This window comes from Tachypleus tridentatus, chromosome 8 (genome assembly GCF_004210375.1).
Source record: "Tachypleus tridentatus isolate NWPU-2018 chromosome 8, ASM421037v1, whole genome shotgun sequence".
Taxonomy (NCBI): domain Eukaryota; kingdom Metazoa; phylum Arthropoda; class Merostomata; order Xiphosura; family Limulidae; genus Tachypleus; species Tachypleus tridentatus.
In genome coordinates, this window is record NC_134832.1 from 99,759,597 (window position 1) to 99,772,908 (window position 13,312).

The 13,312-nt window shown below is 32.9% G+C and overlaps 1 protein-coding gene across 1 annotated transcript in view; it reads right to left on the minus strand.

Moving 5' to 3' along the window:
- Window positions 1-13,312, minus strand: part of LOC143223043 (uncharacterized) — a 409,689-nt gene that overhangs the window by 308,007 nt on the left and 88,370 nt on the right. The window lies entirely within an intron of this gene.

Here is a 13,312-nt window from a genome sequence, read left to right on the forward strand (position 1 = left end):
AGCAATATTTTTCATAAAATTAGCTACACTTTATAATAAATGTTTCATGTGATATTCTATTCAAACACTTTTAAATGGAGTAACTCAGTTGATGAACATACATTCTAATTGTTGTGTTATTATCTAAACACCAGCATTCAAGTGAGCTGAGCTAAACTTATTAATTATCGTGCTCGAACTGTGAATCTGAAGGTTCACGGTGTACAACCCATTTATGTGAAAACGCGCTTTGCACTTTGGAGCCGCGAGTAAGCTATAAGAGTGACGGGTCAAATCTCATTAGTTCTCTCATCGGATATAAAGTGAGTTTATGGAAGTTCAACGCTAACATCCGGGGTTTGATTTTCCGCTGCTGAAAAAAATTTGCAATCCAAAAGTAAAACTAATGTATAATCGCTATGTCACTATAAATAGTCCTGATAAAGTGACATTCTAAGTGGACTTATTTGTATTTCACGAGAGACTCAAAATCTAGTAAAATTTTCTTTTTTTAAAAATATTAGAGTTTTATGCTAGCAGTCATGAGATATACATATTTTATAGTATTACATTGTATTTTGTATATATAACATTATATATAATGGACATGTGAATGTCCATTTAATGTGAATGAGTTATTTTGGGATTCGCAGTCTTCATCTGAGCTTGCGGAGAAATTCTACGCTTGATTAGCAAAAAAAGAAAAGTATCAAATAAACACCTTGCTTAAGCTTCACAAATTTCAAATTTTAAAATTGGTAAGCCTTCTTTGATCTATACTCAGGCAATGTATAACTTCTTTTAACACAGCAATTCGATCTCCTAACACCATACTCAATCGAAGTGAATACTAAGCCTATATTGCAAGATTATCTAAACAACAGAACATTCAACTGATCGTACAGATTTTCCATTTTCTTTACGCATTGCTAAATAACATTACACTTAAGAAAGACTTAGGTCTAGAATTTTAATGTAAATATTACATCAACTTTTAACACGTAGTTAAAAAATACTAACGTTTTTAAGTATCAAATCATTTGACTGTTCCTACAGAGCAACCAAATAGGTTGTTCAATTTACACCAGACCTAGGTTCCATTAATTCAGTACGATAACCTAGTGCAACATAAATAAGAAATTTTAAATTAGAATTAGTCACTGTTGATATATTTATAAACCGGCATAAAATCCCCACGCTCCAATGCAGGATTCAAATATTCCCTCATGATTTACGGAGGCCTCAATTTACCAGTCACGTGTCTCCATTATCTTAATTACTTTTATAGCTACCCCAATGCGCCAACCATTAATTAATTTGTATGTTGCAGTTTTCCGAACTTAATTTAACTTTTTTAAAACAAATAGTTTTAATTTAGCTTCTTAGAGTCCTTGTTTTTCCTATGTTTTTGTTAGAATTATTTTAATTCTCCAAATTTTCCATTTATTCTCTCATTCATATTTTACCTCCCGTTGTTTTTGCCTTTTCGCAAACGTAGTTCATTTCAACTTTTTTTTATTATGACATATGTATTTTCTTCCCATTTTTGTGTTGAAAAAGAGTATTTGGCAGAAAACATCCAGATATTGTTCATTCGGTAATTGAGAATTAGAAAAACATTTATACCCAGATGCACACCCTCAGGATCCCTTAAGTATGAATGCAAACTTTCAGATCTCTGGGTTGTTTCCTCTTCGAGCTACGGTGAGTACACACAAACGGGCCCTTTTCTCATGAAATTTAAAGACTGCTAATATTGAAACTATTATTTTGTAAACTGTTTGCTAACATTAAGAAAAAAGAAGATGCCAATGAATATTTGCAGATTTAACACTGATTTCATTGCTTGGAAACCACTTTCAACTTTAGTAATAATAGTAATTTCATCTTATTAACCAAACGAAAGATAAGTGCCTTCATTAGGTACAGATGTTTTACTTTTGGTGAAAGTAGTTCAAAGAGTAAGTTCACAACGAAATCAACCACCTTCGTCATAATTTTAAAAAAATTTGAGACGGAAATATCTTGGCACATATATTTGGTGTATATGGTGTTTTTTTAATTTATATACATATTTCGTGGACTTGAAAGCTTTGATTCTGGTCATTCAAAGCAGTAGGGTTTTCAAGTTGGCAACTCTTGAGCAAACTGGACGTATGAAATAGGTCACATGATTGCTTTTCAGCGCAGCATTTTATGTTTCAATATTTCACAGCACATTATAAAGAGGTAAAAACACGCACAAAAAATAAATCCATCATGTCCGCCATATCCACTGCCGAAGACATGTTTGTCTCAATATCAAGCTCATCATGTTAGTTGGGGCACAAAATATATAATAATAATCAGAACACTACTTATATTAGTTTTTGTTACAATAGCAGTTGTTATAGTAACGCCTTTACTGAGCTGGCGGAACACGATTATAATTAATTATATTCTCATAATGCATTAGTATTAGACCTACAATATTTTAAAACTCTAAATTCGTTATTCAGTCTTTTGAGGATTTTCAAGGAGAAGAGTGGATAATGGTATTTCAATCGCATTATATCCCTTATATCCATCGCCCACGGCACTTTTCACTCTATAATTATAATCATGCTTCGTCAGGCTTAAAAAAGGCGTTTATACTATAACAAGGAAATATCCACTTCTAAAGTCTTTAAATTCTGTTGGATAAATTTTTGGACTTGTGACTAAGGGCTTACAAAAAACTGTCATTGGATTTTTAGCGTAAGACTACACAATGAACTGTATGAGAACCTGTATACATGGAGGAATTGGACTCCGGACTTTAGCCTTCTATTACTCAAGGTGAATATAGGCATCCAATACGTCAAACAATAATAGTTACGACAGAATATAACTGCTTAATTTTTTGTTATTGTTGCAATAACGCTTGTTATGAATTAGTGAACTTTATATCTCAAACATTAGAAAGCACCATAATCCAATTATCTTTCCAACTTTTAAGCATCTTAATTCAATTATCTTTCTAGTTTTAACTCATTCTTTGTAACTTTATTTGTTCTTCAGATTCTATCCAGATTTAGTCACATTTATTAGAAGTGAAGTAACAATATATATACATGTAAATAGACATAATTTTAGGCAAGATTAAATATTTTACATAATGTTCTTCAAGTTTTTGTTTTGATCAAAATGTAACTCATTAAATAATCAAGAAAAATAAACATCTCAAATCAACTTAATTGAACAACTTTATGTGCTGCTACCAAACCACAACTTTATCTTTGCAACGCTCACATCTTCGAATCTTTGGCCACGAATAAACTCGACACTCTGTACTTAAGACATTTACGTCATCACGACTGACCCAATTCTTTTCACTTCAGTGAATTCCAACTATCTGTTCCAGAAAGAAAGACTGTATTACAGCTAAGCTTAGCAAAGCCAGGTAAAGAGAAATGAAGGTCGCAGCTTTATCAAAGAAAATCAGCTTGCACTATGCACTCAAAGCTCGAGACCAAAAATAGTTTGTTCCTTATTATCTATCCTCTTATCATGAGTTGGAGTTTAGTACTACAAAGCATATGTTCTGTCATGGGCTTTCATGTCAGTAAGTTAAGTATCAACACAATAGGAAAGAAAGGAGTTGAAATAAATATATATAAAGATACAATCCAGAAACACGAAACTAAACTATTAAACCGTTAAGGTGACTTGACGTATTTCTTTATGTATACATAATTGATTACTCTCTCTTAACAGTTTTTCGTAGGGCAATATTAAGCACACAAACATGAATATTTTTTGCATAATAAAATTTTTAAAAAATGTTTAGATACTACATAAATTTATACTAATGTTTTTACACCTCTATAAGATCAGCCCATTTGCAATCGACTGTACTACAGACAGTTAAATGATCAGAAAAAACATTAAGGAATGTCAGAGGTGCAGCTTGCAATAATTATAAATAAATGCAATAATAATAACTGCAACTCTGACAGGTACTTTACACCTTTAGATTTGAGTCAAACTGAGAATTTAGCAGGTGCTAACTAATTATATCATATCACTTAATATACCATTTGTGAAAATAAATAAATAATTACTGCTGTAGTTTTACAAAGTCTAACAATAGTAGAAATACTTTAATGAGAGATAGACTATATCAAACATTTTGGTCCAACGATCTCAACTAAGGATAACATGTTGTGCTAATAAGGGCACAACAATGACCATATCTTCTGATTCGTAGATAAATTACATCTATTGGGCCCGGCATGGCCAAGCGTGTTAAGGCGTGCGACTCGTAATCTGAGGGTCGCGGGTTCGCATCCCCGTCGCGCCAAACATGCTCGCCCTTTCAGCCGTGACGGTCAATCCCACTATTCGTTGGTAAAAGAATATCCCAAGAGTGGGAGGTGGGTGGCAGCTGCCTTCCCTCTAGTCTTACACTGCTAAATTAGGGACGGCTAGCACAGATAGCCCTCGAGTAGCTTTGTGCGAAATTTAAAAAAAAAATATTACCTCTATATTTCTCATATGTCTTTTATACAGTTAATACTTATCAGATTACGAATAATCGCCAAATAATGAAGAAATTCGGAGATATGTATTATTTCTACCTTTTTTGTAAATACAAACTGAAAATTTATTTAATCAGATGCAAGGATGATTGTGTTTCGAAATCAGGAATTATAAGTTGAAGTGATTTCTCTTACGACACCTTTGACTTTTATTTTCTTCCTTGTTACACAATCCAAATCCACACGAGTCGCACGAAAGTATTCTCGTATTTCGATGAAGAAACACTTTCCTTTTGCCGAGTGCCAGTTTATAAAAAATAACATTGAAGTCAGTTTCATTGTGGCTAAAGATGTCGTTAAAAATATCAAAATAGAACTGCAATCTGCGACAGATAAAAGAGATGGTTGTTCAATATCTAAAGACCATATGTAGTATTCCAGATGCTATGCTTTTTAGAATCATTCGACATAAAGAAACAAAATATGTTAAATAAACATATGTAAATAATAATATTAAATAAATAGCGTCTTTCAATAGATCCATATAAATATCTAAAAATAAATATGTAAATATATATTGTAACTTAGAAGGTCAAAATTGTCTAAAACGAAATATATATATATATTTAGTTTGACTAACTAATAGAATGGTCTGGAAACAGAAATATATATATATATTGTAATTAAACAGGCCAATAACATGGTCTGAAAGTAAAACAAAAATGTAATTAAACAGACCAAATAGCATAAAATTAAAATAAAACAGACGTGTTATCATTAACAGGCCAATAGCATGACATAAAAATGAGACGAAACACAATGTTTCTTTGTAATAAAACACAAAACTACACGATAAGCTATCTGTGTTCTGCTGGTATCAAAACCCGGTTGCATTTCTCTTTTACTGTTTGTTTGAATGTCGTGCAAAACATGATTAAGTAATAAAACTAAACTGGTCAGTATCCATGTTTAGAAATGATTAAAATAAAATAAAACAGATGATGATCATCGTATTACAACTTAAAAACAAACAAAAAGACCATAGCATGGTCTGAAAAACAAAAACAAACCCAGTAACAAATATGATTATTATCAAATTATTCCGAAATACGATCAGAAAGGAAATAAAAAATAACGTATTTTAGCTAATGTGTACCACTCAAGGTCTTAAATAGGTAGCAAGACAAATGTTATCACAAAGTATTAAAAGTTATAAAACGATGTTTCAGTTACTTCATTCAGGACTAAAAACAAAAATACAGAAAATTCATCATTTAGAACGGAAAAATATTTACTCTAGATATTAATTCAGCTGGTAAGAATGCCCAATGACCATTCTGTTCATTTATTGTTAAATACAAAACTATATAATGGACTATTTTTGTGTCAGCTCAAACTGGTTATCGAAACCCGATTTCTAGTGCTCTAAGCCCTCATACTTACCCCTATGCCACAGGGGGACAAGTCATTCTACGTCTGAATTTACACTAGTTTCGTGGCCCTTAAATTATTCACGGCTTTTGATTTGAAAGTTTTTACAATCTGTTTACATGCAAACATAAGATGCATTTAATGAATGAAATAATCATGCAAATCACCCATTCATGACTAGCATAGAACCAGATATATTAGGCTTAGTGCTTTGGAATTTTCGTGCAGATGTAATTCTGACATTCTGGTTAAATAGGTACTAATTTTTTACTCAGGTAGGTAAAACATCTACATGCTAACGACTGGAATCGTATTACTTTGGGTCTGTGTTCAAAAGGGCCAATATCAAGGAATGAAGCTGATGCCTGTACAAGCTTCTTCCCAATAAATATATGTGAAATAGTTGGTGGCATATGCAGCATTGACTTCTAGTGTACAACACTTTAATATCTTATCTGAATTTTGCGCAGCGAATCTGAATTCCCACTATTGCTTTTTTTTCTGCGTGGTCTCTAAAAATAATTCATTCTGTCTTTGAGCATAAAGATTATACTTATTTGTTCAAGTGTCTTTCTTTGTTTTGCTATCTGCATTAGACTTATTTTCTGCGTAACACTTCGAAACCTGTGCTTGCGGATATTTTTAAATATTTATGTCGGATATCAATGTGCCTGAGTACCAAATGCGTACAAAAACGAACAAGAAAATATTTTGCACAAGTAACTTTGATATTATATACATATGACGTGATTAGTATTAAATATCGATGCTATTTTCCTGTAACATAAAAAACTTAGGTTTTATGAGAATTTATTATTCATTTCGCACTTCCGGCCAAAAACGTATTCCTTTTAAATAAATAATTCCTATGCTATACATTTTAATACTATGAACAAGAGTAAACAAAACTAGTAGGCTTATACAATCTTTTGAGTATTACGAACTTTGTATCCCAGGTACATGTACATTGAATTGGTTCTTTAGAGTCCCTGTATATCAGTAACAGCTTTATGTTTTATAACAATATCTTATTTACCTTGTGCCAGAAGACCCGAATAGCAACAGTTGAAGGGACCATCTTAAAAAAATATACATATATTTTAGGATTAATGCAAATGAGTCCTTTTGCAGAAACAATAATTTCGTTGAAGAAGTTTCTATATATTGTCCAATAGAGTATATTTTACATGTTTATGTTTACAAATTTGAATTTTAAAAGAAATTAATTCATAGTAATATGTCGATATTATGTACCTTGATTCGTAAATTTAAGTAATTGACCTCTATTGTTCAAGTGGGGCATATTTGATTGTTCTTAAGCGAAAAGCTGCACACTGGGCTTTGCCCGCCACGCGTATCGAAACTCGATTTTTAGCGTTATAAGTCCTTTGACGTTCCGCTTAACCGCTAAAGGAGAAAGAAAAGAAAAGTGATACATATATTTATTAAGATAATTATATACATCAGCATATACTAGGTTTTAAAATGCAATTCGTACTGTTCTCAATCAGGTATTTTTTTAACTATGCTATAAGTTACATCTTATTTTCCAAGCCTCTAATTTTCAATTTATCATTCTAAAATAATAGTATGCACAATTAAATAAAGTTGTTTGGATATGTACTTGTAGTTTCTTTCTAATTCATAGTTCATGTAAAGTTTAGTCTAACAATACAAGCATAAACAGTTTATGTTACATACGAATGGAACTTCTTTCTCTCAGATGAGATTGAGAAACTCTTGTAAAAAAGTAGAACTCGATATGTGTAAACTGATTAATTGAGGATTAGTACAGCTGAATTATCAACGTCCTTATGGTTGATGCAGTGTAATAACTTGGAATTATGATAATTCTGATATATCACGGACTATTTATCATCGTAGGATGATTTGAAATGCTTGGTATATGCTAGTGTCAACTTAAGGAAAATATTCATTGTGCTAAAATTACTTCCCATAATACATATTATTCCTATGAGCTATAATATTAATATTTTTTCATATTCTGTTTTTCAGATGTTCCACTTTAAATAAACAATGTGGCATACAGTAAGGAAAGCATGAAGTTAAAAGAATGACAGAAGTTTATTGACTATCTACGTATCTTTTCATAGTGGGTGTTTACAGTTTTCTAAATATCATCTTCAAGGAAATGTTTCTCAAACCCTGTCGAATTTTTATTCGTCCGAACGTTAAAATAACGATAATCCATTGACTAGTGACGAGTTTGATGTTTCTGTGTAGTGTTAGAAGAAATGTATAGAGACGTAATCAAACATTATGAAAATATAGTGACGTATCACTACAGAAGCGAGGTGTAGAACAATGGACAACATACTTCGTACATAAATATTTGGTTCACAGCGAAATCCCGACCGTTAAAAAGTGCAATGCTACTACGGTTACACTTACAGCTGGATAAAAAACGGATGATTTGCTAGAGATCACGAAATGATAAGAACTTTCGAATATGAAGCAAATCGTTGCCCTGTGAGATTTAGGGTTACTGCAAGTTTCACAAATATGATGGGAAATATGAACAATGTGCGCAAGAGAGCAAAATCGAACTATATTTCCTATCAAAATAAAATACTAATAGCATTATGCAATATGAATTATTTTGTATAAAGAAGTTATGGTTACATCAAAATAAGGCATCAAGTCATACGTCTAAGCCTATAATGGCATTTATACAAACCACGAAGAAAAAAAAAAACGTGTTAATGCTGTTTCCCTTCTCCAATACCCCTGTATTAATCACTGGACTATGCAGCCATTCTTTGTGTTTTTGGAAACCAATATCTACATGCAAGATCATATATAAAAAGTTTGACAAAATCTATAATCCAGAACTTCCTACTCTGTCCTGGAGCTGGTTACATGATAATTGCAGTACCAATAACTTAGGACAATAGTGCATAATCTTTACCATATGATTGGACACCATCGAGGATGTATGAATTACATTCAAAGGCATTGCACGAGGCGGAATATAATTTTTATAAAGTTAAAGAACTGATACTCCATAAGGTGTAGATGTTTTCTCACTATCTGTTGAGTCCATCGATGGGAATCGAACCCCTGATTTTAGCGTTGTAAGTCCGTAGACTTACCGCTGTACCAGCGGGGGACTACTCCATAAGAATTTGAAATAAAAGGACTTAAGAGAATGATGAACTATCAGGCATTGAATTATGACCACAAGAGTTTGTGGTGTGCAACACATAGATGGTGCACAGGTGAAGTACAAAGATTGCCATAACACTATGTTTGTGTGCAAGCGAGGCTTATTTGGAAGCAGAATTGCATATGAGCTGCAATTGATTGCCATGATATTGTTATTTGAAATACAAATAATTTAGGAAATATTCAACGGTGTGGATTGTTCTCCAACCAGAATAAATGCTGCCATGACACAATTATGCTCATAAGTCTGATAAGAGAATCATCTTTCATTGTTGACAGTTTATTGGTCAGACATAGAAAGGCAAAAACTCGTCTGGTACATTATCATTCCAAGAAAATGTATATGTCCTAAGTGTCACCATTATTACCATCTGAACTACCAATCTAGTTTTTCCTGTCTTGTTAAAAATGAACGGAAGAGGAAGCCTTATTTTAGTGAAACCATATTGGTTTCGTTTCCATACAAAACCGACATTTTGTTTGCTACACAGGGTTCGTAAAATTTCTTCAATATTAAGCAGAGGTCATCTTGACCTTCGTGTCCCACTTTCTGATTCCCAACTTGTCCTCCATGGTGCACTATCCAGCGATATTTATAAATCCATTCAAAAACATTTCGTGACATGCTGTGTGCCACGTTAAAAATATGTTTCATCCACTAACCAGTACATGATTGCACTAGTCTTGTTACAGTTTCCAAAGTACGCATACGCTTCTCTGTGTCACCACGTACTGACGCTCTCCTCCACGCTATATACCGGGGCCTGGCATGGCCTGGTGGTTAAGACGCTCGACTCGTAATCTGTGAATCGCGGGTTCAAATCCTCGTCGTACCAAACATGCTCGACCTTTCAGCGCAGGGGCGTTATATTGTTACAGTGAATCCCACTATTCGTTGGTAAAAGAGTAACCCAAGAGTTGACGGTGGGTGGTGATGACTAGCTGCTTTCCCTCTAGTCTTACATTGTTAAATTATGGACAGCTAGCGCAGATAGCCCTCGTGTAGCTTTGCGCGAAATTCAAAAACAAACAAACAAGCTATAGTCTATTTAATGGTTGTTTTCCTTTCTTGTTTCTAAACTGAAACACAGGATTAGACTTGGCTTTTATATTCATCCTCTAGAACTATAACACTGACGAGTTAGTAACACTTAAAATTTTACTATATAAAGCAGGAGTCTTATGTGTTCGCCTTTTAAGTTTATGCATTTTGACGTATAACAACCAAACGTAGCATGAATCCTCGGGGTTCACCAAAAAGTGTTACAGGGGGTCGTAATTCGGATCTTAACTCGCATGACATACCCGAGGGGCGAGATCTATGTCCACCTTTGACGTTGATAGTTTTTTACCGATCTTAACCAAACCTAAAACTTTTCCTTATAGTTCTAGGAAGCTCCCAAAGAGGTAAGGCGTCCAGATCCGCCCCTTAAAATCACCACAGGGGCCTCGTGTGTTCCTCGTGTTATTCTACTTGAAACGAAGGCACCTTTAGAGAAACCTGTAAAATGATATAAAGGATCGAGGCTTATATCTGGTTCTCATATGTCAATCCCTGTGTTGAAAAGGTATATCAACTACTTGTCACATAAATATATAACTTTCTATAAAATGTGGTTAAAAGATAGTACCACAAGAATGCCTAATGCAACTAGAATTTGAATCATCTGAACTTTATTTTTCGTACATTTTTGTATAACACAAGAACTGTTTGTTACTTTCGTTACTCATGTTTAATTCCATATTCAATACACAGCTACCATTTATTAACGCAAACCCTGTATGTTAAGATACTTCAAATGTATAAATAAGGGTTTCGCGAATTACGTCTCTAACAAGGTTAGGTATCTTAAGACTATGGTTTTAAGTTAAAGTAGCAATATGTATATAAAGAAATGGGTTTAACGAATAATTTCAACCAAATTTTAAAATGACAATGGTTTAGAAATAGTGTCAACATATATTTTTAAAAAGGCTTTAGTCTAGAAAAGCATTTCAATCAGTTTATTGAACATTTTCAACAAACCTTAATAGTTCAGTTTGAATATCTTCAGAAAAATCAGTTGAAAACAATATTCTAACTCAGCTTGTTTTTCAGTCTTGTAGTTTACATGTCATGAAGCGAAGACAGATGACGCAAAAGCAACGTATAAACTCCTGAATATTTGGAATTTCTGATGAAACTAAAACCGCAGGACAGTGACTTAATCAAGTGACAGTGGTACAACATAGTGTTAGAAAATAAGTCATCTTTAAGAGGAAAGTAATAAGCTACACACATGAACCACAAGCATGCGAAACAAACAGAGAAACGTAAAAAAGGGAAACATTAAAATATGTGCAAATCAAAGTGTCAAAACCAGAAATGGATCTAATTAGTCGATTGTGACCCTTAAAATACAATCTGAAAGTATTTGAAAATAAATAAAGTAATAGTTTGATCAGAAATCAGTTAGAGCTCATACTCATGGAACAACAACGTATTTTAATACGTAGCTCTTTTCGTGATCGAACATTTTATTTGATCTTACAAACCCATTATATTTTCCAAGCACACAACCTCCGATGTTATCAGCGAAGTTTCTAGAATATTACCTAAAAGTAGTGTAAAAAGCTTGTTCTTATGCAGCTGTTAATGAGTAAATAAAATTACAGATAAACACAAGCTAACAGTTCAGTACGTTTGGGTGAAAAGGTATAACAAACACAAGCTAACAATTCAGTACATTTGGGTAAAAAGGTATAACTCATCTTGTAAGTTGGTAGTAACATAACTTACCTTGTAAGTAGTTCTTCATGCGAGAGCTTTAAATGGTCATCTATGTGTGTATATTTAAAGTGTATAAAAGAAAGCAAGACATGGCTTTGTTAGACGTCGAGCCATACGTATATGGCACTGTATTTACGTACAAATTGCTACACTAGTGTAGCACCAGATGTTATTTTCAGCAGATTATTTCCCAACCATAGCCCCAGAGAACAGTTTCCACCTCAAAAAGAATTTTTTTCTTCAAAAAACCTTTAATCATACCGAATCCGGCAATAGCGAGGTTTATCTTCACCTGATGCCTACGAACTAGATAATTTTCAGCTTCACATGACGCGTGCACTATGTAGCACGGTGTAATCATAATGTAATTTTCGTAGTGTATGTGAGGCAGGTGTAAACAAACTATGCCTTAAAAAATACAATATATTTGGTGGATACATATTTCTTTTCTGGATTTCGCAACCAAACAATAACACCAGAAAATGCTAATATTTTGTCATTTTACACTTAAAGTACACACACAAAAAAAAGTTCACAATTCCATTGAAACTTACAATGGAGTGGTTTTCAGCTTTCGTTCGGAAACGAAACGGTAATAGCTATACAGTTGCAATTAGAAAGTGGACCAACTGTTCAATCACAGTCTCAGCCTCGTCACTTCGACCAATGCTGTCAGTAGTTTTTGGAACATATCTAGGCAAAGACACACGCGTACAAACAAAGAAAGTATAATATAATATATATTAGTTTTTCATACCACGAAAGAATTTCGTCCATAATATTTGCATAGTACACATAATTACACTAGAAGTAAATATAACAAGCGCTCAGAAAGTTGTAGAAATGTTGAAAAATATTATTAAAATTCACTTGATTTTAAAATAAAATACAATAAACAGATTACGCTAAACTTTTTTATTCGAAGTGCCTGACATTAAGTTAAGGAATGGTAGTCATTATTCAAAACCACAAATTAGAACTTTAAATAGTTAACTTCAAAAGTTAAATAAATTCTAAACGAAATTAACAGTTATATTTGAAAAATAGCTAAGAAAATTATATAGTACGTGTCTGTTTTCTTTCCTTGATCTCAGTTTTAATTGGTGAAGAAACATTTGATCAGATTAGATAAGTTGATTCATAGTGCCAGATTTTGTGTCACTAAAATAAAAACCAGAAAGAAAGGTCATTTGTTATTTTTTATAATCACCAACGTTGAGGTCTAAGATCATCAACAACCTTTTGTCTGCCATAAATTTACAGTTAAAATTGTTTTGGAAGCTTCTAAAAATGTGAAACATCTTAAGTTTGATGATACTCGTGCCCATGTTAGTTTCGACATTGAGTCTTTCTAGAAAAATTAATAATCCAAAATCAGGCCTTTAGTGAGAGCGAAGTAGAGATTGGTTGTAAATCCGAATTTGTTAAACTTTTAGAATTAGCCATC